Raw genomic sequence first — 23,542 nt, 5'->3', positions numbered from 1 at the left:
CAGTTTGCTTTGTCATTATGGGGTATTGTATGTAGATTGAGGAGGGGAAATACTATTTAATCCATTTTAAAATAAGGCTGTAAAGTAACAAAATGTGGAAAAAGTCAAGGTGTCAATACTTTCCGAATGCACTGTACATGTCAGTACATTCACACCACAAGTAGGTCACATGGAGGAGAGGCGTTGTGCCTTGAGGTGTTGCTTTATTTGTTTTTTGAAACCAGGTTTGCTGTAAACTTGCGCTATATGAGATGGGAGTTCCATGCACTCATGGCTTTGTATAATACTGTACGTTTCCTTTAATTTGTTCTGACTGTGAAAAGACCCCTCGTGGCATGGCTGGTGGGGTAAGTGTGTGTGTCAGTGCTGTGTAAGTTGACTATGCAAACAATTAGGATTTTCCAACACATTGTTTCTTATAAAAACATGAAGTGTCTCCTCAACTCTTAGCCAAGAGAGACTGGCATGCATAGTGTTAATATCAGCCCTCTGATTACAATGACGAGTAAGACGTGCCGCTCTGTTCTGGGCCAGCTGCAGCTTAACTAGGTCTTTCTTTTGATCATAATCAAGATAAGATCAAACTAGAGCCTGCAGGACTTGCTTTGCGTAGTGTGGTGTCATAAAAGCAGAGCATCTCTTTACTATGGACAGACTTCTCCCCCATCTTTACAACCATTGAATCTATATGTTTTCACCATGACAGTTTACAATCTAAGGTATCTAAGGTAACACCAAGTAATTTAGTCTCCTCAAAAGCCACACCATTCACTGATGTCCCATAGATATGTCCTCGTATGTAATGTACATTATTTTATTATTGTTGTGTAATAGACACAGGCAAATCCTAAATCTGCCTACCTCAAGGATTAAAGAAGTCTGCTAATAGGTCATCAGCCCAGGGAGTCCTGCCTCAAGTCACAATACACAAAACCAAACCGTTTAGATTGTTGGCAGTAGAATGTCAGTTACATGAAGAGTTTGAGTGACACTAATGTAATTCGACTGTGTTAATACCATCTATACCACTCTTTCTTTCCCCTCTGCAGCCCAAGCCCACTAAGGGGCGCATGCGTATCCACTGCCTGGAGAACGTGGACAAGGCCCTGCAGTTCCTCAAGGAGCAGAGGGTCCACCTAGAGAACATGGGCTCCCACGACATCGTCGACGGAAACCACCGTCTCACCCTCGGCCTCATCTGGACCATCATCCTCCGCTTCCAGGTCAGCTGACCACCCAGTACTCCTCTCTCTTTTCTTGCACGCACGCTTTCTCTCTCTCCCTCTCTCTCTCAATAAAGTATTATGCATGTGCTGATCATACCTGGGTTCAAATACATGTGTATTTGAATATCTGCTATTTAAAATACTTTTTTCAACAAGTGCTTTTATTTGAGTATTTGAATGGTTATTTGTAAAAACCAATATAATGTGAGAGCGCACCGTTGGTAAAGGGATTTCATTTTATAAACTGTGTGGATTAAAACAATTTTTTTGTCTACTTAAATCCACAGATGTGGGTGAAATGTACAGTAGATGGCAAGGAATGTGGGTGGGTGTGAGAGTAGGTGGCTTTAGTTGTTTATTTGTGTAGCCCTCTCTTCTGAGGGACCTGAGTTCATATCAGTTTGGACCTAGTATCCAAAAGGTGTGTGGCAATAATAAACTGTGGTCTGTAAGCAGGCAGCATCTGAAAAGGAGTGTGGACTGGGTGGGCCTATCCATAAATAAAATAGTGCAGTGCCTCCACCTAGTAGGTATTATAAACTGGGTGGTTCAAGCCCTGAATGCCGATTGGCTGACAGCTGTGGTATATCAAACCGTAAACCATGGGTATGACAAAACATTTATCTTTACTGCTCTAATTACGTTGGTAACCAGTTTATAATAACAATAAGGCACCTTAGGGGTTTGTGGTATATGGCCAATATACCATGGTTAAGGGCTGTGTCCAGGCACTCCACGTTGCGTCATGCATGGACACAGCCCTTAGCCGTGGGATATTGGCCATATACCACACCTCCTCGGGCCTTATTACTTAAATGTACCCCTAAAGAATATATAGTTTACTCACTAGGAAATATAATTATGCCCACACAGTATTGAAATACACACCAATTAGATATCCCTTGAACTATGCTAAAGAATAATCACAAACAACCAACATTTAGTTGAGGATCCCCGATCACCGTGAGGAAAGCGAGGGATTTGTTGCTTGTACTTTCACGGACTGAGAGGATCAACTGTCATCAACAGGCTGCTCTTTCTGCCTCTCGACCACTATGCTGAGAGACTGCTTTACAACAGTCGTGAGTAGCCACTGGTTGTGGTAAAAGGAAAACATGTCAATTCAGTTTCAATAAACAACGCAAGTTGAAAACATGTTATATACACTAACAATTATTATCAACCCCTTTGAATCACTAAATCAATCACAAATATATACACACTAATTAGTAAAGACCTGGGACCAGGGTTTAACAACTCTGAGTGCTCATACTTTAAATGGGGATCACCTTCAACACAATAAAAAATGCTCAGTCCCAAATAAACTCATGGTCCTGTGTCCAAGAATCCGTTCCACGCTTTACTAACACGTGACCGAGGCGCAGCGTACAATTGGAAACCACTAGTCATTGCTACGGTGACTTTCTTCTATTCAGCTACGAGCATTAGTGTGGTCGGGCACTGATGTTGGGCGATTAGGCCTGGCTCGCAGTCGGCGGTCCAATTCATCCTTCATCCCAAAGGTGTCCGATGGGGTTGAGGTCAGGACTCTGTGCAGGCCAGTCAAGTTCTTCCACACCGATCTCGACAAACCATTTCTGTATGGACCTCGCTTTGTGCATGGGGACATTGTCATGCTGAAACAGGAAAGGACCTTCCCCAAACTGTTGCAACAAAGTTGGAAGCACAGAATTTTCTAGAATGTCATTGTATGCTGTAGCGTTAAGATTTCCCTTCACTGGAACTAAGGAGCCTGACCCATGAAAAACAGCCCCAGAACATTATTCTTTCTCCACCAAACTTTACAGTCGCACTATTCATTGGAGCAGGTAGCGTTCTCCTGGCATCCGGAAAACCCAGATTCGTCCAGATGGTGAAGCGTGATTCATCACTCCAGAGAATGCGTTTACACTGCTCCAGAGTCCAATGGAGGCGAGCTTTACACAACTCCAGCTGACCCTTGGCATTGCGCATGGTGATCTTAGGCTTGTGTGCGGCTGCTCGGACATGGAAACCCATTTCATTAAGTTCCTGATGAACAGTTATTGTGCAGACGTTGCTCCCAGAGGCAGTTTGGAACTCGGTAGTGAGTGTTGCAACCGAGGACATACAATTTTTACGGACTTCAGCACTCGACGGTCCCCTTCGGTCCCTGATGAGGGGATTTCAACCCAGTCTCCATCCTCTTCAGCACCATGAGCTTTGCTCCATACAGATAATCATGAAACTTGTCCGACATGGCCCACATTAACCGCGGCACCTCAAGCTTGTGAGCTGAGTAGTTATTCTCTGTCCTGGAGCTCCGGCTTGCATAATCCACTGGTCTCCATCCCTCAGGTTACTCCTGGTACAGCACTCCACCCAGGCCACTCAGACTGGCGTCAATTGTGCAAGACGTAGGGCTTCTCAGGGTCAGCGAATGCGAGCACAGGTGAGCTGGTGAGGCGTTTGATGATGTTCTGGAAGGCTCTCTCACACTCTGCTATCCATAGTTCTCCAAACGGCTCCTTCTCCTTTAGGTAGGTAACTCCAGGGGGAGGATTGGTGGGCTTGCCATTTTTCCTCTTAGGGCCTAACCTCTGGACAGCCGATGGAGGGGTCTCACGACAGAAGCGTATCCTTTCATGCACCTCCGGTAGCATCCGCAGAACCCAAGGAATGACTGGAGGGCCTTGAGGTTTTCTGGTCTGGGCCATGAGGTGAGGGCATCGATCTTGGAGGGGTCAGTGGAGATACCCTGACCAAGAGGATGTGGCCCAGGTATTTCACTGAGGTCTGACAGAACTGGCACTTGTCACTTGAAAGCTTCAGCCGGCAGGCCTCCAGACGGTCCAGGACCTTCATAAGCCTCTCCTCATGTTCCTCCAAGGTTTTCCCAAACACGATGAGGTCGTCCAGGTAGACCAGCACTTCAAGGAGGTTCATGTCGCCGACAGCCTTCTCCATTAATCGTTGGAAAGTAGCTGAGGCTCCAGTGACTCCTTGAGGCATCCTCTCTAATTGGTAGAAACCAAGAGGGCAGATAAACACCGTCTTCTCCTTGTCGACCTTGCGCATGGGGATATGGTAATAGCCACTGCAAAGGTCGATGACGAAGAACCACTTGCTCCCTGACAGTCCAAAGCGTCGTCCACCCTTGGCACAGTGTACTGGTCTTGAACGGTTCTTCTGTTCAGAGTGCAATAGTCAACGCACAGTCTGACCTGACCATTTTTCTTGTGGACGACGATGATGATGGGGGAAGCATATGGGCTTCGTGACCCAGAGATGATTCCCGCTGCCATCAGCTCTCAAGTGTTTCCGGACATCTTCTACATCCGTAGGCGCCATTCTTCTAGACCTCTCTCTGAATGGTCATTCATCGGTGAGTCTGAGCATGTGTTCCACTCCACTTGCACAGCCCACATAATTTTTGTGTAAAGAAAACACTTTGGCCCATTCCTTCAGTCTCCTTTGCAACCGTTCTTTCCATTGTAGGGGAACGGGAGAGTTGCCGAAGTCAAGGAGGTCAGGGTCGAGGGTTTCTTCTTTACTGGTGACTTATTCTAAAATTAAGATTAAATTATTATTTTTTCTCATCAATCTACACACAATACCCCATAATGACAAAACGAAAACAGGTTTTTAGAAATGTTTGCAACAAATACCAGAAATACATTATCAAATAAGTATTCAGACCCTTTGCTATGAGACTCGAAATTGAGCTCAGGTGCATCCTGTTTCCATTGACCATCCTTGAGATGTTTCTACAACTTGATTGTGGGTTAATTTCCCACGAGGGGCCAGTATGAAAAAAAATATATTATGCACTCACTAACTGTAAGTCGCTCTGGATAAGAGTGTCTGCTAAATGACTAAAAATGTAAAATGTAAATGATTTGGAAAGGCACACACCTGTCTATATAAGGTCCCACAGTTGACAGTGAATGTCAGAGCAAAAACCAAGGCATGAGGTCGAAGGAGTTGTCCGTAGAGTTCCGAGACATGATTGTGTCGAGGCACAGATCTGGGGAAGGGTACCAAAACATTTCTGCAACATTGAAGGTCCCCAAGAACACAGTGGCCTCCATCATTCTTAAATGGAAGAAGTTTAGAACCATCAAGACTCTTCCTAGAGCTTGCCGCCCGGCCAAACTGAGCAATCGGGGGAGAAGGGCCTTGGTCAGGGAGGTGACCAAGAACCCAATGGTCACTCTGACAGAGATCCAGAGTTCCTCTGTGGAGATGGGAGAGTCTTCCAGAAGGATAACCATTTACATTTACATTTACGTCATTTAGCAGACGCTCTTATCATCTCTGCAGCACTCCACCAATCAGTCTTCCAGAAGGATAACCATCTCTGCAGCACTCCACCAATCAGGCCTTTATGGTAGAGTAGCCAGACGGAAGCCACTCCTCAGTAAAAGGCACATGACAGCCCGCTTGGAGTTTGCCAAAAGGCACCTAAAGGCTCTCAGACCATGAGAAACAAGATTCTCTGGTCTAATGAAACCCAGATTGAACACTTTGGTCTGAATGCCAAGTGTCATGTATGGAGGAAACCTGGCACCATCCCTATGGTGAAGCATGGTGGTGTCTGCATCATGCTTTGGGGATGATTTTCAGCGGCAGGGACTGGGAGACTAGTCAGGATCGAGGGAAAGATGAACAGAGCAAAGTACAGAGAGATCCTTCATGAAAACCTACTCCAGAGTGCTCAGGACCTCAGATTGGGGCGAAGGTTCACCTTCCAACAGGACAACGACCCTAAGCACACAGCCAAGACAACACAGGAGTGGCTTCGGGACAAGTCTCTGAATGATCTTGAGTGACCCAGCCAGAGCCCAGATTTGAAACCGATCGAACATCTCTGGAGAGACCTGAAAATAGCTGTGCAGCGACGCTCCCCATCCAACCTGATAGAGCTTGAGAGGATCTGCAGAGGTGAATGGGAGAAACTCCCCAAATACAGGTGTGCCAAGCTTGTAGCGTCATACCCAAGAAGACTCGAGGCTGTAATCACTGCCAAAGGTGCTTCAACAAAGTACTGAGTAAAGGGTCTAAATACTTATGTAGATGTGATATTTTATAAATGTGCAAACATTTCCAAAAACCTGTTTTTGTTTTGTCATTATGGGGTATTGTGTGTAGATTGATGAAGAAAAAAAACTATTTAATCAATTTTAGAATAAGGCTGCAACGTAACAAAATGTGGAAAAAGTCAAAGGGTCTGAATACTTTCCAAATGCACTGTATTGTTTACCCACTAGGAAATATAATACAGTGCCTTCAGAAAGTATTCACAACCCTTGACTTTTCCCACATTTTGTTGTGTTACAGCTTGAATTTAAAATTGATTAAATTTAGATTTTGTGAAACTGTCCTACACACAATACCCCATAATGTCAAAGTGGAATGATGTTTTTAGAATTTTTTACAAATTAATTAAAAATGAAAAGCTTAAATGTTTTGAGTCAATAAGTATTCATCCCCTTTGTTATGGCAAGCCTAAATAAGTTGTATGCAATAATAGTGTTTAACAGGATTTTTGAATGACTACCTCATCTCTGTGCCCCAGACATACAATTATGTGTAAGGTCCCTCAGTCAAGCAGTGAATTTCAAAAACAGATTCAACCACACAGACCAGGGAGGTTTTCCAATGCCTCGCAAAGTAGGGCACCTATTGGTAGATGGGTAAAAAAAAGCAGACATTGAATATCCCTTTGAGCATGGTGAAGTTATTAGACTTTGGATGGTGTATCAATACACCCAGTTACTAAAAGATACAGTCGTTCTTCCTCATTCAGTTGCCGGAGAGGAAGGATGAGGGCAATGGTGACTTTAAAACAGTTAGAGTTTATTGGCTGTGATAGGAGAAATCTGAGGATGGATCAAGAACATTGTAGTTACTCCACAGTAGTAACTTAAATTACAGAGTGAAAAGAAGGAAGCCTGTACAGAATACAAATGTTCCAAAACATGCATCCTGTTTGCAATAAGGCACTAAAGTAAAACTGCTGTCACGCAAGTGTAGGTGGGTGATGTGGTGGAATCAGACGCAGGACATCGGAGTATAGTCCACAAGACTTTAGTATAAATCCAACACGGAAAATAATAATACAATATCCAAAGGCGCAACAAATACGCACAAAGGCAAAACGAAACCAAGAGCACACCAGACAAGTGCGTAAACTCTCCAAAACAGTGGAGGGAAGCTCAACCGAGCGAACATGTAGAAACCCTACACATGACTGACAAAATCCAATAACACACAACACTAGACAAACACAACGAGAAACTTATAGGACACTAATTACGCCAAATGAGAAACAGGTGTGAAAACAAACAGACAAAAGCAAACGAACATGAAACATACAACGGTGGCAGCTAGAATTCGGAGACGACCGAACGTCGAAGCCTGCCCGAACAAGGGAGAGAGGCAGCCTCGGCCGAAACCGTGACAGTACCCCCTTGACGCGGCTCCAGACGTGCGCCGACTCCGGCCTCGGGGACGACCCGGAGGACGTGGAGCAGGGCGCGTCGGATGCCCCCGATGGAATTCCGTCAGGAGCGACGGGTCCAAAATGTCTCTCCTCGGCACCCAGCACCGCTCCTCCGGACCGTACCCCTCCCACTCCACTAGATACTGGAGACCCCCATCCGACGTCTCGAATCCAAGATGGACCTCACGGAGTACGCCGGTGCCCCCTCGATGACCAGTGGGGCGGAGGAGTCTCCCCTATCTCATTTTCTTGGAGTGGGCCGCTACCACCGGCCTGAGAAGGGACACATGGAACGAGGGGTTAATACACTTATACTCCACAGGTAGCTGTAATCTATAACATACCTCGTTCAACCTTCTCAGGACTTTGAAATGGCCCCTACAAACCGCCCGACCCAGTTTCCGACAGGGCAGGCGGAGGGGGCAGGTTTCTGGTAGAGAGCCAGACTCGATCACCAGGTGCGTACACCGGTCCCTCACTGCGGTGGAGATCAGCGCTCGCCTTCTGACGTCGGAGGGCCCGCTGCAGGTGGACGTGTGCAGCGTTCCAAGTCTCCTCCGAGCGCCGCACCCACTCATCCACCGCAGGAGCCTCGATCTGGCTCTGCTGCCAGGGTGCCAGAACCGGCTGGTAACCTAACACACATTGAAATGGAGTTAGGTTAGTGGAGGAATGGCGTAGGGAATTCTGGGCCATCTCGGCCCAGGAACGTACCTTGACCACTCCTCCGGCCGGTCCTGGCAGTATGTTCTGAGAAACCTACCCACATCCTGGTTTACGCGTTCCACCTGCCCATTACTCTCCGGGTGGTAACCCGAGGTGAGGCTCACCGAGACCCCCAACCGCTCCATAAACGCTCTCCAGACTCTGGAGGTGAATTGGGGACCTCGATCAGCCACAATGTCCTCGGGTACCCCGTAGTGCCGGAACACATGGGTGAATAGTGCTTCGGCAGTTTGTAGGGCGGTAGGAAGACCCGGCATGGGGAGCAAACGACAGGCCTTAGAGAACCGGTCCACAACGACCAGGATGGTAGTATTCCCTTGGGAGAGGGGAAGGTCTGTTATAAAATCCACAGAGAGGTGGGACCATGGTCGTTGTGGAACGGGCAGGGGTAGCAACTTACCCCTAGGCAGATGTCTAGGCGCCTTACACTGGGCACACACCGAGCAGGAGGAAACATAAACCCTCACATCCCTTGCCAACGTGGGCCACCAGTACTTGGCACTAAGACAGTGCACTGTCCGGCCGATACCGGATGTCCAGAGGAGGGTGACGTGTGAGCCCAATAGATCAATCGATCCCGAACCTCGAGCGGAACGTACTTCCGACCCTCCGGGCACTGTGGTGGACTAGGGTCGGTGCGTAACGCCCGCTCGAGTTCAGCATCGACCTCCCACACTACCGGTGCCACCAGACACGACTCCGGCAGTATGGGGAGTGGGCTCCACGGACCTCTCCTCCGTGTCATACCGCCGAGACAGCGCATCTGCCTTACCATTCTGTGACCCAGGGATGTACGTGATCTTAAAAGTAAACCTGGTCAAGAACATACTCCATCTTGCCTGGCGAGGGTTCAGCCTCTCGCCGCCCGGATGTACTCCAGGTTACGGTGGTCCGTCAAAATGAGGAAAGGGTGTTGAGCCCCCTCAAGCCAGTGCCTCCACACCTTTAGAGCCTGTACCACGGCTAACAGCTCCCTGTCCCCTACGTCATAGTTCCGCTCCGCCGGACTGAGCTTCTTAGAATAAAAAGCACAGGGGCGGAGTTTAGGTGGCGCGCCAGACCGTTGTGAAAGCACGGCTCCTAAACCGGCCTCTGACGCGTCCACCTCTACCTGGAACGGCAAAGAGGGATCCGGATGCGCCAGCACCGGGGCCGAGGTAAACAGGTCCTTCAGCCTCCCAAACGCCCTGTCCGCCTCGGCCGACCACTGCAGACGCACCGGACCCCCCTTCAAAAGAGACGTGATGGGAGCTGCCACCTGTCCAAAACCCCGGATAAACCTCCGGTAGTAATTCGCAAACCCCAAAAACTGCTGCACCTCCTTCACAGTGGTTGGTGTTTGCCAATTACGCACGGCCGACACCCGGTCTACCTCCATCTTCACCCCTGACGCAGACAACTGATACCCCAAAAAGGAGACAGACACTTCTCTGCCTTCACATACAGGTCGTGCTCCACCAGCCTCCGCAACACTCTACGCACCAGGGCCACATGCTCGACACGGGTAGGCGAGTACACGAGAATGTCATCAATGTACACAACCACCCCCTGCCCCTGCATGTCCCTGAAGATCTCATCCACGAATGATTGGAAAACTGACGGAGCGTTCATCAACCCGTATGGCATGACCAGATACTCGTAATGGCCCGAGGTGGTACTAAAGGCTGTCTTCCATTCATCGCCCTCCCTGATGCGCACTAGGTTGTACGCGCTCCTGAGATCTAATTTAGTGAAGAAACGCGCCCCATGCAACGACTCAGTCATGGTCGCAATCAGCGGGAGTGGATAACTGTACTTCACCGTAATCTGATTGAGACCACGGTAATCGATGCACGGGCGCAAACCACCATCCTTTTTCTTCACAAAAAAGAAACTCGAGGACGCAGGGGAAGTGGAAGGCCGTATGTATCCTTGTCTCAGAGATTCGTCTATGTAAGTCTCCATAGCTTTCTTCTCCTCCTGAGACAGAGGATACACATGGCTCCGTGGGAGCGCAGCTCCTGCCTGGAGATCTATCGCACAATCTCCCTGCCTATGGGGCGGCAACCGCGTCGCCCTCGCCTTACTAAACGCAATAGCCAAATCCCCATACTCAGGGGGAATGTGCAATGCGGGCACCTGGTTTGGACTCTCCACCGAGGTAGCCCCTACGGAAACGCCCAAACATCTACCCACACACTGAGCAGACCACTCCATCAGAGCCCTCTCCTGCCACGAAATAGATGGGTTATGGGTACTTAACCAGGGCATGCCCAGCACCACCGGATACGCAGGAGAGTCAATCAGGAACAGCTGAATCATCTCCTGATGATCCCCCTGCGCACACATCCTAAGTGGCGCCGTGACCTCCCTGATTAAGCCCGTACCCAACGGACGGCTATCTAGGGCATGAACGGGGAAAGGAACATCAACAGGAATAAGGGGAATCCCTAACGCTAAACAAAACTTTTTATCAATAAAATTCCCAGCCGCGCCTGAATCTACCAGCGCCTTATGCTGGGAATGAGGTGCGACCTGTGGAAAACGCACAGGCATACAAAAATGGGCAACAGTGAGCTCTGGGTGAGTGGGGCGCCTACTCACCTGGAGGGAATCCCCAGTGCGGGACCTGTCGTCATCCCCCCTAGGAGGCCATCCCCAGCACCTAGCCGCGGTGTGTCATCCCCGACCACAGTTGGTGCAGTGGATGGACCCCCTAGCCAACCGACTCCTCCTCTCTCTAGCGCCAGCGCCCCCGAGCTCCATAGGACACGGCTCGGATGAGTACAACCCCAAGAACACCATCCCAACCGTGAAGCATGGAGGTGGAAACATCATTCTTTGGGGATGCTTTTCTGCAAAGGGGACAGGACGACTGCACCGTATTGAGGAGAGGATGGATGGGGCCATGTATCGCGAGATCTTGGCCAACAACCTCCTTCCCTCAGTAAGAGCATTGAAGATGGGTCGTGGCTGGGTCTTCCAGCATGACAACGACCCGAAACACACAGCCAGGGCAACTAAGGAGTGGCTCCGTAAGAAGCATCTCAAGGTCCTGGAGTGGCCTAGCCAGTCTCCAGACCTGAACCCAATAGAACATCTTTGGAGGGGAGCTGAAAGTCCGTATTGCCCAGCGACAGCCCCGAAACCTGAAGGATCTGGAGAAGGTCTGTATGGAGGAGTGGGCCAAAATCCCTGCTGCAGTGTGTGTGCAAACCTGGTCAAGACCTACAGGAAACGTATGATTTCTGTAATTGCAAACAAAGGTTTCTTTACCAAATATTAAGTTCTGCTTTTCTGATGTATCAAATACTTATGTCATGCAATAAAATGCAAATGAATTACTTAAAAATCATACAATGTGATTTTCTGGATTTTTGTTTTAGATTCCGTCTCTCACAGTTGAAGTGTACCTATGATAAAAATTACAGACCTCTACATGCTTTGTAAGTAGGAAAACCTGCAAAATCGGCAGTGTATCAAATACTTGTTCTCCCCACTGTATATTTGGCGAAGGTGTATGTTAACTTCCGACTTCAACTGTAGTTACAGTTTTGACTTAAATCGTCTTGAAAAAGTGTAAATGTTGTACAATCCAGGTGTGCAAAGCTCTTAGAGACTTTCTCAGAAAGACTCACAGCTGTATTCGCTGCCAGATGTGATTCTAACATGTATTGACTCAGGGGTGTGAATACTTATGTAAGTGAGATGTATTTCATTTTCAATACCGCGGACGATGTAGTCAGCATGTTAGCATGGTGGTCGAGAGGCAGAAAGAGCAGCCTGTTGATGACAGTTGATCCTCTCAGTCAGAGAAAGTTTGTATTTTTTATTTATTTTATTTAACCTTTATTTTATCAGGGAGTAATACTGAGACCAAGGTCTCTTTCACAGATGAGCCCTGAATGACATAAATTACAGAAAATACACATATCAAAATGCAAGCAGATAGAAAAACATAGTCATAAAACAAACACGTTAATCAGTAATAAGGTCCTCAATCAGCTTTCTGAATTACCCTAGAGGCACCAGAAAATCACATTTAAGATTGTTCCACAAATTGGGTGCAAGAAAATTAAAAGCTGATTTACCTAACTCAGTAGAGCAAAGGAATTTCCAGAGTTAGCCATCCCTGAGACCGGGTGTGGTAACTCGTATGTCTAAAGATGTTAGGTACAGTAGGACTTTTTGTAAAAGGCTTTATAAATGAAAACATAGCAATGCATCAACCTGCGTGACATTAGAGGGCCAACCAACTTTCTGGTAGAGAATGCAGTGATGAGTAAAAAATTGTCACCAGTAATAAAGCGCAGTCCGCTATGATAAACGGCATCTAACGGCTTTAATGAAGTGGCAGCTGTGTTCATATACATGATGTAGCCATAGTCTAGGACCGATAGGAACATCGACTGAATAATCTGCTTTCTACTATTTAGCGAGGGCTTTCTACAAGTACAAGCAACAAATCCCTCGCTGTCCTCACAGTGATCGGGGATCCTCAACTAAATGTTCATCATATATACTACATTTACTGTATTTGCACTGGTGAGCGAGTTACACAACTATAAACTGCTTGAAACAACTAGTTAGCAAACGTTGATAGCTTGTCGTTTTCGTGAGTCTTCTCTCTCGCGTGTCACACTGTTGCCTAGCAACCGGTCAGTCTCCCAAATATGACCCACATGCAACAATGTCAGCACACAATAAATAATACAGTCCATGCTAAAAAACGAAGTAACCAGAGGGTTACATTTTGTATATCAAGAAAGTGCTAAGTGGTGTTTATGTCCGTGTTACTCAATGCAGGTGGGTGCATTCCAGTGTGTGTGTGTGTACGTATTTGTTCTGTGCGTGTGTGTGTGCCAGCTTGTGTGTGTGTGTGTGTATAGTGTTTGTATCACTCTTTGGGTCCTGCTGATGGCTGCCGTTGTGACCGTTGTTATTCTTGGGTATGTGCTTGACAGATCCAGGACATCAGAGTGGAGACAGAGGATAACAAGGAGAAGAAGTCGGCTAAAGATGCCCTGCTGCTCTGGTGCCAGATGAAGACCGCAGGGTGAGTGACTACACCACCACCAGCCTGAAGCCTACTGTATTCTATTATAGTGCACAGTTTGCAGAATAATCCTTGGGGGTATTCCAGAAAGATGGTTTAACAAATTCAGGATTCCCTGAACATATCCGGCTTCTCTTAAACAGATAAGGGAGTCCAGGATTTCTTCCAGTGGCAAAAAATCTCAAAGCAATACACAGAGTTTGTATAGCAGTCAAATCGAAACCGCGTTGGGTTACATTGCTATGGTTGAAGTTGGACAGATATGATTTATTGTGCAGAAAAACTATAACGTTCCAAAATAAGATCTTCTGAATTATCTAAAGGATCTATTCGAGGTCCAGTAATTAGTTCCCTTTGTAATGCACAGCGAACAATGCAGGCTCCGATGTCAATTGGATTTTCCGTTTCTGTGAAGGGACCAGTCATAGTGACGGACAAGAATCTGATTGGCGGAGAAGCCCCGTCTTTATTCACCAGGACAGGCTAAAATCAAGTGTTTTATTTATTTTATTTTATTTCACCTTTATTTAACCAGGTAAGCCAGTTGAGAACAAGTTCTCATTTACAACTGCGACCTGGCCAAGATAAAGCAAAGCAGTGCGATAAAAACAACACAGAGTTACATATGGGGTAAAAAACATAAAGTCAAAAATACAACAGAAAATATATATACAGTGTGTGCAAATGTAGCAAGTTATGGAGGTAAGGCAATAAATAGGCTATAGTGCAAAATAATTACAATAGTATTAACACTGGAATGCTAGATGTGCAAGAGATTATGTGCAAATAGAGATACTGGGGTGCAAAATAGCAAAATAAATAACAATATAGGGATGAGGTAGTTGGGTGGGCTGATTTCAGATGGGCTGTGTACAGGTGCAGTGATCGGTAAGGTGCTCTGACAACTGATGCTTAAAGTTAGTGAGGGAGATAAGAGTCTCCAGCTTCAGAGATTTTTGCAATTCGTTCCAGTCATTGGCAGCAGAGAACTGGAAGGAATGGCGGCCAAAGGAGGTGTTGGCTTTGGGAATGACCAGTGAGATATACCTGCTGGAGCGCAGACTACGGGTGGGTGCTGCTATGGTGACCAATGAGCTAAGATAAGGCGGGATTTGCCTAGCAGTGATTTATAGATGGCCTGGAGCCAGTGGGTTTGACGATGAACATGTAGTGAGGACCAGCCAACAAGAGCGTACAGGTCACAGTGGTGGGTAGCGTATGGGGCTTTGGAGACAAAACGGATGGCACTGTGATAGACTACATCCAATTTGCTGAGTAGAGTGTTGGAGGCTATTTTGTAAATGACATCGCCGAAGTCAAGGATCGGTAGGATAGTCAATTTTACGAGGGCATGTTTGGCAGCATGAGTGAAGGAGGCTTTGTTGCGAAATAGGAAGCCGATTCTGGATTTAACTTTGGATTGGAGATTCTTTATGTGAGTCTGGAAGGAGAGTTTACAGTCTAACCAGACACCTAGGTATTTGTAGTTGTCCACATACTCTAGGTCAGACCCGTCAAGAGTGGTGATTCTAGTCGGGTGGGCGGGTGCCAGCAGCGTTCGATTGAAAAGCATGCATTTAGTTTTACTAGTGTTTAAGAGCAGTTGGAGGCTACTGAAGGAGTGTTGTATGGCATTGAAGCTCGTTTGGAGGTTTGTTAACACAGTGTCCAATGAAGGGCCAGATGTATACAAAATGGTGTCGTCTCGTAGAGGTGGATCTGAGAGTCACCAGCAGCAAGAGCGACATCATTGATATACACGGAAAAAAGTGTCGGCCCAAGAATTGAACCCTGTGGCACCCCCATAGAGACTGCCATAGGTCCAGACAACAGGCCCTCCGATTTGACACACTGAACTATATCTGAGAAGTAGTTGGTGAACCAGGCGAGGCAGTCATTTGAGAAACCAAGGCTATTTAGTCTGCCAATAAGAATGCGGTGGTTGACAGAGTCGAAAGCCTTGGCCAGGTCGATGAAGACGGCTGCACAGTACTGTCTATTATCAATCGCGGTTATAATATCGTTTAGGACCTTGAGCGTGGCTGACCTAGTAAGTAGCAAGTTTGCTTCAGAGCATTCATTGCCATGGTGTCAGGCTATATGTCAAGCTCTCTTTCTGGAACCGGAAATTCTGAGGTTGCTCAAATTCTGATTTGACAGATCTGGCAAACTCACTAATATGGCTTTCTGGAATATCCCTCTGGTCAACAGATTATGGTCTACAGTTTGTGATCTAAAATATCAACAGCATCAAGGGTATATGTGAGGAACATATTTTTGTAAATATAGTGTATGTGGACACCCCTTCAAATTAGTGAATTCGGCTATTTCAGCCACACCCGTTGCTGACGGGTGTATCAAATTGAGCACACAGCCATGCAATCTCCATTGACAAACATTGGCAGTAGAATGGCCTTACTGAAGAGCTCAGTGACTTTCAACATGGCACCGTCAGAGGATGCCACCTTTCCAACAAGTCAGTTCGTCAAATTTCTGCCCTGCTAGAGCTGCCCCGGTCAACTGTAAGTGCTGTTATTGTGAAGTGGAAACGTCTAGGTGCAACAACGGCTCAGCCGTGAAGTGGTAGGTCACACAAGCTCACAGAACGGGACCGCTGAGTGCTGAAGCGCGTTAAAATTGTCTGCCCTCGGTTGCAACACCCACTACCGAGTTCCAAACTGCCTCTGGAAGCAACGTCAGCACACAAACTGTTCGTCGGGGGCTTCATGGCCCCGCAGCCGCCAAGTGTTGACTGGAGGATTGTAAAGCTCGCCGCCATTGGACTCTGGAGCAGTGGAAGTGCGTTCTCTGGAGTGATGAATCACACTTCACCATCTGGCAGTCCGATGGACGAATCTGGGTTTGTCGGATGCCAGGAGAACTCTACCTGCCCCAATGCATAGTGCCAACTGTAAAGTTTGGTGGACAAGGAATAATGGTCTGGGGCTGTTTGTCATGGTTCGGGCTAGGCCCCTTAGTTCCAGTGAAGGGAAATCTTAACGCTACAGCATACAATGACATTCTAGACGATTCTGTGCTTCCAACTTTGTGGCAACAGTTTGGGGAAGGCCCTTTCCTGTTTTAGCATGACAATGCCCCCGTGCACAAAGCGAGATCCGTACAGAAATGGTTTGTCGAGATCGGTGTGGAAGAACATGACTGGCCTGCACAGAGCCCTGACCTCAATCCCATCGAACATATTTGGGATGAATTGGAACGCACACTGAGAGCCACGCCTAATCGCCAAACATCAGTGCCCGACCTAACTAACTGAATGGAAGCAAGTCCCTGCAGCAATGTTCCAACATCTAGAGAAAAGCCTTCCCAGAAGAGTGGAGGCTGTTATAGCAGTAAAGGGGGACCAACTCCATATTAATGCCCATGATTGTGGAATGAGATGTTTGATGAGCAGGTGTCCACATACCTTTGGTCATGTAGTGTATATAGAACAATTTGGCCTATCCCATGTATTTACGGGTGAGTCACAGCCGTCTCAGGCATCACATGGCCTTGAAAGAAAAGCATCAGAGATATTTCACAATCAATGCTGTGTTTAGCACAATTGATTTGATTCATTTAATTCATTTCATTCATTGAAACTGAAGAGGATCTGTAGAGGAGCACAGGGAGGACAGCAGAACAGATAAAGGGTTGTTCCACCTCAAACAAACATAAGAAAGAGGATTTCAACACCCACCATCAGAGATTGTTCTGAAAATGTTTCTGTAATTTGTAACAGATATGATTAGCATTCGTGAAACATTATTTTGTTTAAATATAATTTGATCTCTGAGAAATTAAGCTAATTGATTGCACCCAAATTGGCCATTTTTTAATTTATAGGATTCAGATAATATTTAATAAATTAGTACCCAATATCTGATTTGGACCAAACTTCTTCCTACCAATGAGTAAGACATGGTCAAAAGCCACCCACGGACCCCCCACACCCCATGCCAATCCCACCCCAACAACCAGTATACAGTATCAGTGTTTGACAAGTAGTATGAAGCTGTGGCTTGCAGTATTGCTTCTCCATGCTATGTAATGTATTCCCTGTGAATCTGGTGATGGTTTTGTAGTCGCTTGCATTATTTACCATAAAGTAGTGTGAAAGTACCAGGTTTTGACCACTATATGCTGCTGTTCTTGCTATGTTCACACTGTTTTATCCATTTTGCTGGTCTCTTGTGTTTATTAAATGGATCACAACATTTCCTTTGCAACTTTGGGTTCTAAACCAATAGATTTGGCTCATTATGAAAATAAAAAGCCAGTCATCCATGAAAACAATTCAGTTTGTCCTTCTCTTAGCAACCTAATGCATCAACCCAACTCACCCTGAATAGTCCAAGTGGCCGCTTTCTAAAAGGTCTATCCCTAGGGACTATCACTAGGGGCTAAAATGTTGTGACAACCCTAATAAAATAAATAATTGCATGGCAGTCTTATGTTTTTTAAATAAAAGTATCAGGAAACAGCTCTATATGTGTTGTGATTAGTGCTATTTACCATTAAACCCAACACAACCCAATACCAATTGTAAGACACTATGCAGTGTGTGTTATTTATTCCTAAGCAAGTCTCAAGTCTTAACCTTTGAGTCTTGAGTCAAGTCACAAGTAATAATGGGCAAGTCTCAAGTAAAGTCCCAAGTTCCACAGCTCAGGTTGAGTCAAGTCCTCAAGGCAATTTCAATGCATCAGTGATTTTGGACCCATATGTTTTACGAACTGCATCCCTTGTTTCCCCCTCTACCACATAGTCTTTGAAACCGAATGCAACGATTTTTGGGACCGATGATGCCCTAATACAGAGGTGGCACCACAGGTCCCAGAGTGGTGGGGCAAATTGTTTTCCCTGGTGCCTGGAGCCTTTCCTAATCTGGTAACCTAACCAGGTATAAATCAGGACCCTATATGGTCTGACAGTGATTCATTAGTAGTTGTAAAAAGGTATTTATAAGGGCAATGATGGGAGTGGGACCAGATTGACATTTTAGTCATTTAGCAGACGTTCTTATCCAGAGCAATTAGGGTTAAGTGCCTTGCTCAAGGGCACATCTGCAGGTTTTTCACCTAGTCAGCTCTGGGATTCAACCATTGACCTTTCAGTTAATGGCCCAATGCTCTTAACCACTAGGCTACCTGCCGCCTAGGTATACAGATATGTTCTAAACAGGTCACATGATTTTAAAGAAATTCTAGAAAAACTCCTGGCCCTAGGGAGGATGAAAACCCTGTCAAACTGTAGCAACCTTGTACTTGTTAATATGAATTATATTTAAAAATTAGACTTTCCTTTACACAGACACAACCACTGCAATTGGACAATGAACTCACAGGGCTGAGCTTGCTTTATGCAGGTTTGCATCATATAAGCCTATGTAACTGCAAATAAAAAGTAACTCAGTCTATTTATGTAATCAGTATTGTGTTGTTTGATTAATTTCAGTTAATAATTTTGGATTATAAAGGTCAAAGTAGCCTAGCCAGCCAGCCCAAGTTTGAATATAGCCTAAACCAAAATTGATCACATTCACATTTTCTCCTAACACAAATATATGGACTATAAATAGGCTACATAACATTACCATTTTGTTTACCCTGGCCAGAGGGCAAGACGGCACAGGGCGCATTGGTTGTACCCTATGCAGCTGCAGTAGTTATCAGTAGCCTAGTTGATCAGACTGAGAAATCGTCTCGTTTTCCTCCCATACAGTATAGGTGTAGGCAGCTGCAACATTTCTGTGAAGAGTTCTTGCATGTGTATGTCGGGAGTGATGTGTTATCAATTTGCTAAATAAATACCGGAGTTCAGTGGAGCAGCACGCGCTTTGGTAGATGACATGCTTTGTGCCTGCCTGCGCGACATGTGATTTCCGTGAATCTGATTGGTCAAGACACAGAACAGAATGACCAGAACCTACACACACAGATAAGCTTACATAGTGCGCGAGATGACAAATCAAGTCTCTAGTCATAGTCAAGTCCAATATAAGTCATAGATGCTGAAGTCGAGTGGCAAGTGTTTTTTCCTTTTACCAAGTAATGTCTCAAGTCGCAAAATTTGTCACGTGACTCGAGTCCACAACTCTGGTTTTTACAATTGAAGACCATTAGAGACCATAACATTGAAACCATTAGAACTGCTGTAGCCTATTGGTTTGCTTGTTGACCAGGAATGGTCCAATAGTAACTAATACAGACCTTTTTTTAAGGGAATAAACCACACACAAAGGGGCCATTTCCTTGACACAGATTAAGAGTAAAAGAAAGACAAACTGATTTGCTTTCATGGAGGACTGTCTTGAATTGTTAGGAAGACCACACCATTTATTTTCATCATGAGCCAAATCTATTGGTTTTCTACCAAAAATTGCAAAGGAAATGTTGTGACATGAGAGCAGCAAAATTGATAAAATAGTTTGGTGGTATAGCAAGACCAGCGGCATCTCGTAGTCAAAACCTGGTACTTTCACACTACTTTACGGTAAATAATGCAAGTGACCTCAACTACAAATTTCTCTGAACAGGGATAAAAAAAATATCACCAGATTCCCAGGTAATACATTACATAGTATGGAGAAGCAATACTCCAAGCCGCAGCTTCATACTACTTGTCAAACATAGAGAACTGATACAGTATACTAGTTGTTGGGGTGGGATTGGCATGGGGTGTGGGTGGTCCGTAGGTGGATTTTGACAATTTTGGGGGATTCCTCATGTCTTATAGACTGCGACTCACACTCAATTCTTCCGCTGCTCTGTCGTTCGCTACATACTTTAGTCTGAGACTGCCATCATAGAAGTTGTTTGTGGTGATGAGGGCACGAGGGGTGTTATACAAAACAAGGTTTGGATCGTCTCTAGCCAATCAGAGTATCAAACCCGATGACACATTTTCAAACCGCCGCTTTACCCACATGTGTTCTGGCCCAACCCATCGGTTTCTGGACCAATCAGACGGCCCCGAATGTGTTCGCATTCTGTGAAGGGTTGTTGAGGTACTCGAATCCAGACCCATTGCGGAGAAGAAACTAACGTCCGTGGGTGTGGCGTAGCATTTGGCAGGAGTCTGGGCAAGGAGTCTGTGCAGCCAGGCAACATGTCTTACTCATTGGTAGGAAGAAGTTTGGTCCAAATCGGATGTTGGGTACTATATTTACTGAATATTATCTGAATCCTATAAATTAAAATGGCCAATTTGGGTGCAATCAATTAGCTTAATTTCTCAGAGAACAAAATAATGTTTCAGGAATGCCAGTCTTATCTGTTTCTAACTACAGAAACTATTTCAGAACAATCTGAGATGGTGGGTGTCCCGGCTTGCTGAAATGACATGGAACGACTCTGAAATCACAGCGAGGGTGTCACATCAGACATCACGGCCTAAATGTCAGGCTGTTTAGAACATCAGCAGCACTAACAGCCCTGGGCTACATGCTGAATAAGTCAATTCACTCATTAACAAAGCTAACACTGCTAATGCCCAGCTTCAAATAGAACATGACACATCAGGGTCAAATCACTTTAGTTAAACAGATGCTTAATAAAGAGAGGCACTGTGTTTGGTGTCAGGTGGAACATATTTGGAACATACAGTAAGTGGAACAAATTTTGAAAATCCATCTATTTAATTGATGAGGGAATTGGAGGCAGGAGATTTGATTAGATTATTATTAGATGTTTGATGTTCTTCAAAGGTCTCACCAAATTGCCACAAAAGACTTGTTGATAGACAATGTGAGTTTGTTGTTTAGTAAACAGTAGGCTCATACACAAGCAACATAGAGAGCAATAGTAATGGCGTCTTTTTGTAGGCACTAACTTCACCATGGTTTGTTGGGCAAAGCCTATGGGCAAATGTTTTTGTAGGGTTTTTGGATAAACGCGAAAATAAGGTCTGTGATAAACACAGGCTTAGGAGATCTTATACTGAACAAAAATATGAATGCAACATGCAACAATTTCAAAGATTTTACTGAGTTACAGTTCATATATAGAAATTAGTCAATTGAAGTAAATTCATTAGGCCCTAATCTATGGATTTCACATGACTGGGCAAGGGTGCAGCCACGAGTGTGCCTGGGAGGGCATAGACCCACCCACTTGGGAGCCAGGCCCACCTACTGGGGAGCCAGGCCCAGCCAATCAGAATTAGTTTTCCCCCACAAAAGGGCTTTATTACAGACAGAAATATGCCTCAGCACCCCCTCAGATGATCCCACAGGTGAAGAAGCCAGATTTGGAGGTCCTGGGCTGGCATGGTTACACGTGGTCTGTGGTTGTGAGACCGGTTTAACATAATGCCAAATTCTCTAAAACAATGTTGGAAGTGGCTTATGGTAGAGAAACAAACATTCAATTATCTGGCAACAGCTTTGGTGGACATTCCTGCAGTCAGCATGCCAATTGCCCATTCCCTCAAAACTTGGGACATCTGTGGTGTTGTGTGACGAAACTGCACATTTTAGAGTGGCCTTTTATTGTCCCCAGCACAAGGTGCACCTGTGTAATGATCATGCTGTTTAATTAGCTTCTTGATATGCCACACCTGTCAGGTGGATGGATTATCTTGGCAAATGAGAAGTGCTCACCAACAGGGATGTAAACAAATTTGTGCTAAACATTTGAGAGAAATAAGCTTTTTGTGCATATGGACAATTTCTGGGATCTTTTATTTCAGCTCATAAAGCATGGGACCAACACTTTACATGTTGCGTTTATGTTTTTGTTCAGTATATATGTTTTGTTCCATGAGATCAGCTAATGCACATTTTTGTGAATTTTGAAGCATTTATGTAATTTTAAAAAGCCCATAAAGCCCATAAAAGGCTTCATAATTCATAAAGGTCATGTTAACTGACTGATATTATCTCACAGAACAAAACGTATAAGACCTCGGACCTTATTTTCGGTTTTTATCCCAAACCCTATTCTTTCCCCATTCATTTTCCCCATAGGAATGGCTGAACGAACCAGAGGTAACTCATTTCCATTTTTTACGACTACAAGCTGGCAAGCTCTATTTCCCTAACCTATGTTTTCTGTCTGTTTTCCAGATATCCCAATGTAAACATTCACAATTTCAGCACCAGTTGGAGGGATGGCATGGCCTTCAACGCCATCCTCCACAAACACAGACCTGACCTGATAGACTTTGACAAGCTGAAAAGTCAAATGCCCACCACAACCTGCAGAATGCCTTCAACCTGGCAGAGCAACACCTGGGCCTCCACAAGCTACTGGACGTAGAGGGTTAGTACAGAGAACACACATGCAAACACACATAAGCACACACACGCGCATACATTCATGCATGCACACACAAGCACACACACATGGTCTGGTGAAAACAACGCACACAGTGTACAGAACAGTAGGAGGGTGGAGGAGGAGGTGCTTACACTGCTGAAGCATACTGTACTCTAGCCCTGCCTCTCGTCCATCTGGCAGTGTTTTATGCCATTATGACAGTACATTTATACCCAGACATTTTCACCTGACACCCAGTTATGCCCTTACAGTATGCCATATTATCCCAGTATGAATACATGGAAACCTTACCAACTGTTACTACTGTACAACGCTTACAGAAACCACATCATGTGTATTTTGACAGGCCGACAGCCCCATTATAGGAGGGGTGACAGATACAAACAGAAAGGCAACATTCGCAATTATGCTGCTCTAGTGTAGTTATGCTGCTCCAGTGTAGTTACGCTGCTACAGAAGTGTAGTTATGCTGCTCTAGTGTAGAAATGCTGCTGCTCTAAAAGTGTAGTTATGCTGCTGAAGTGTAGTTATGCTGCTGAAGTGTAGTTATGCTGCTCAGTATGATTATGCTGCTCTATTGTAGTTATGCTACTCTGGTGTAGTTATGCTGCTCTAGTGTAGTTACGCTTGAAGTGTGGTTGCGCTGCTGAAGTGTGGTTACGCTGCTGAGAGTGTTGTTACGCTGCTGAAGTGTAGTTACGCTGCTGAAGTGTAGAAATGCTGCTGCTCTAGTGTAGTAGTGCTGTTCTAGTGTAGTTATGCTGCTCAATTTTAGTGCTGCTCTAGTGTAGTT

The 23,542-nt window shown here is 45.5% G+C and overlaps 1 pseudogene; it reads left to right on the top strand.

The window, feature by feature from the left end:
• Window positions 1-335: 335 nt before the first annotated feature.
• LOC123490559 lies at window positions 336-22,731 on the top strand (annotated as a pseudogene).
• Window positions 22,732-23,542: the final 811 nt, after the last annotated feature.

This window comes from Coregonus clupeaformis, unplaced genomic scaffold (assembly GCF_020615455.1).
Source record: "Coregonus clupeaformis isolate EN_2021a unplaced genomic scaffold, ASM2061545v1 scaf4163, whole genome shotgun sequence".
Taxonomy (NCBI): domain Eukaryota; kingdom Metazoa; phylum Chordata; class Actinopteri; order Salmoniformes; family Salmonidae; genus Coregonus; species Coregonus clupeaformis.
This window is presented reverse-complemented; position numbering and strand designations above follow the sequence as displayed.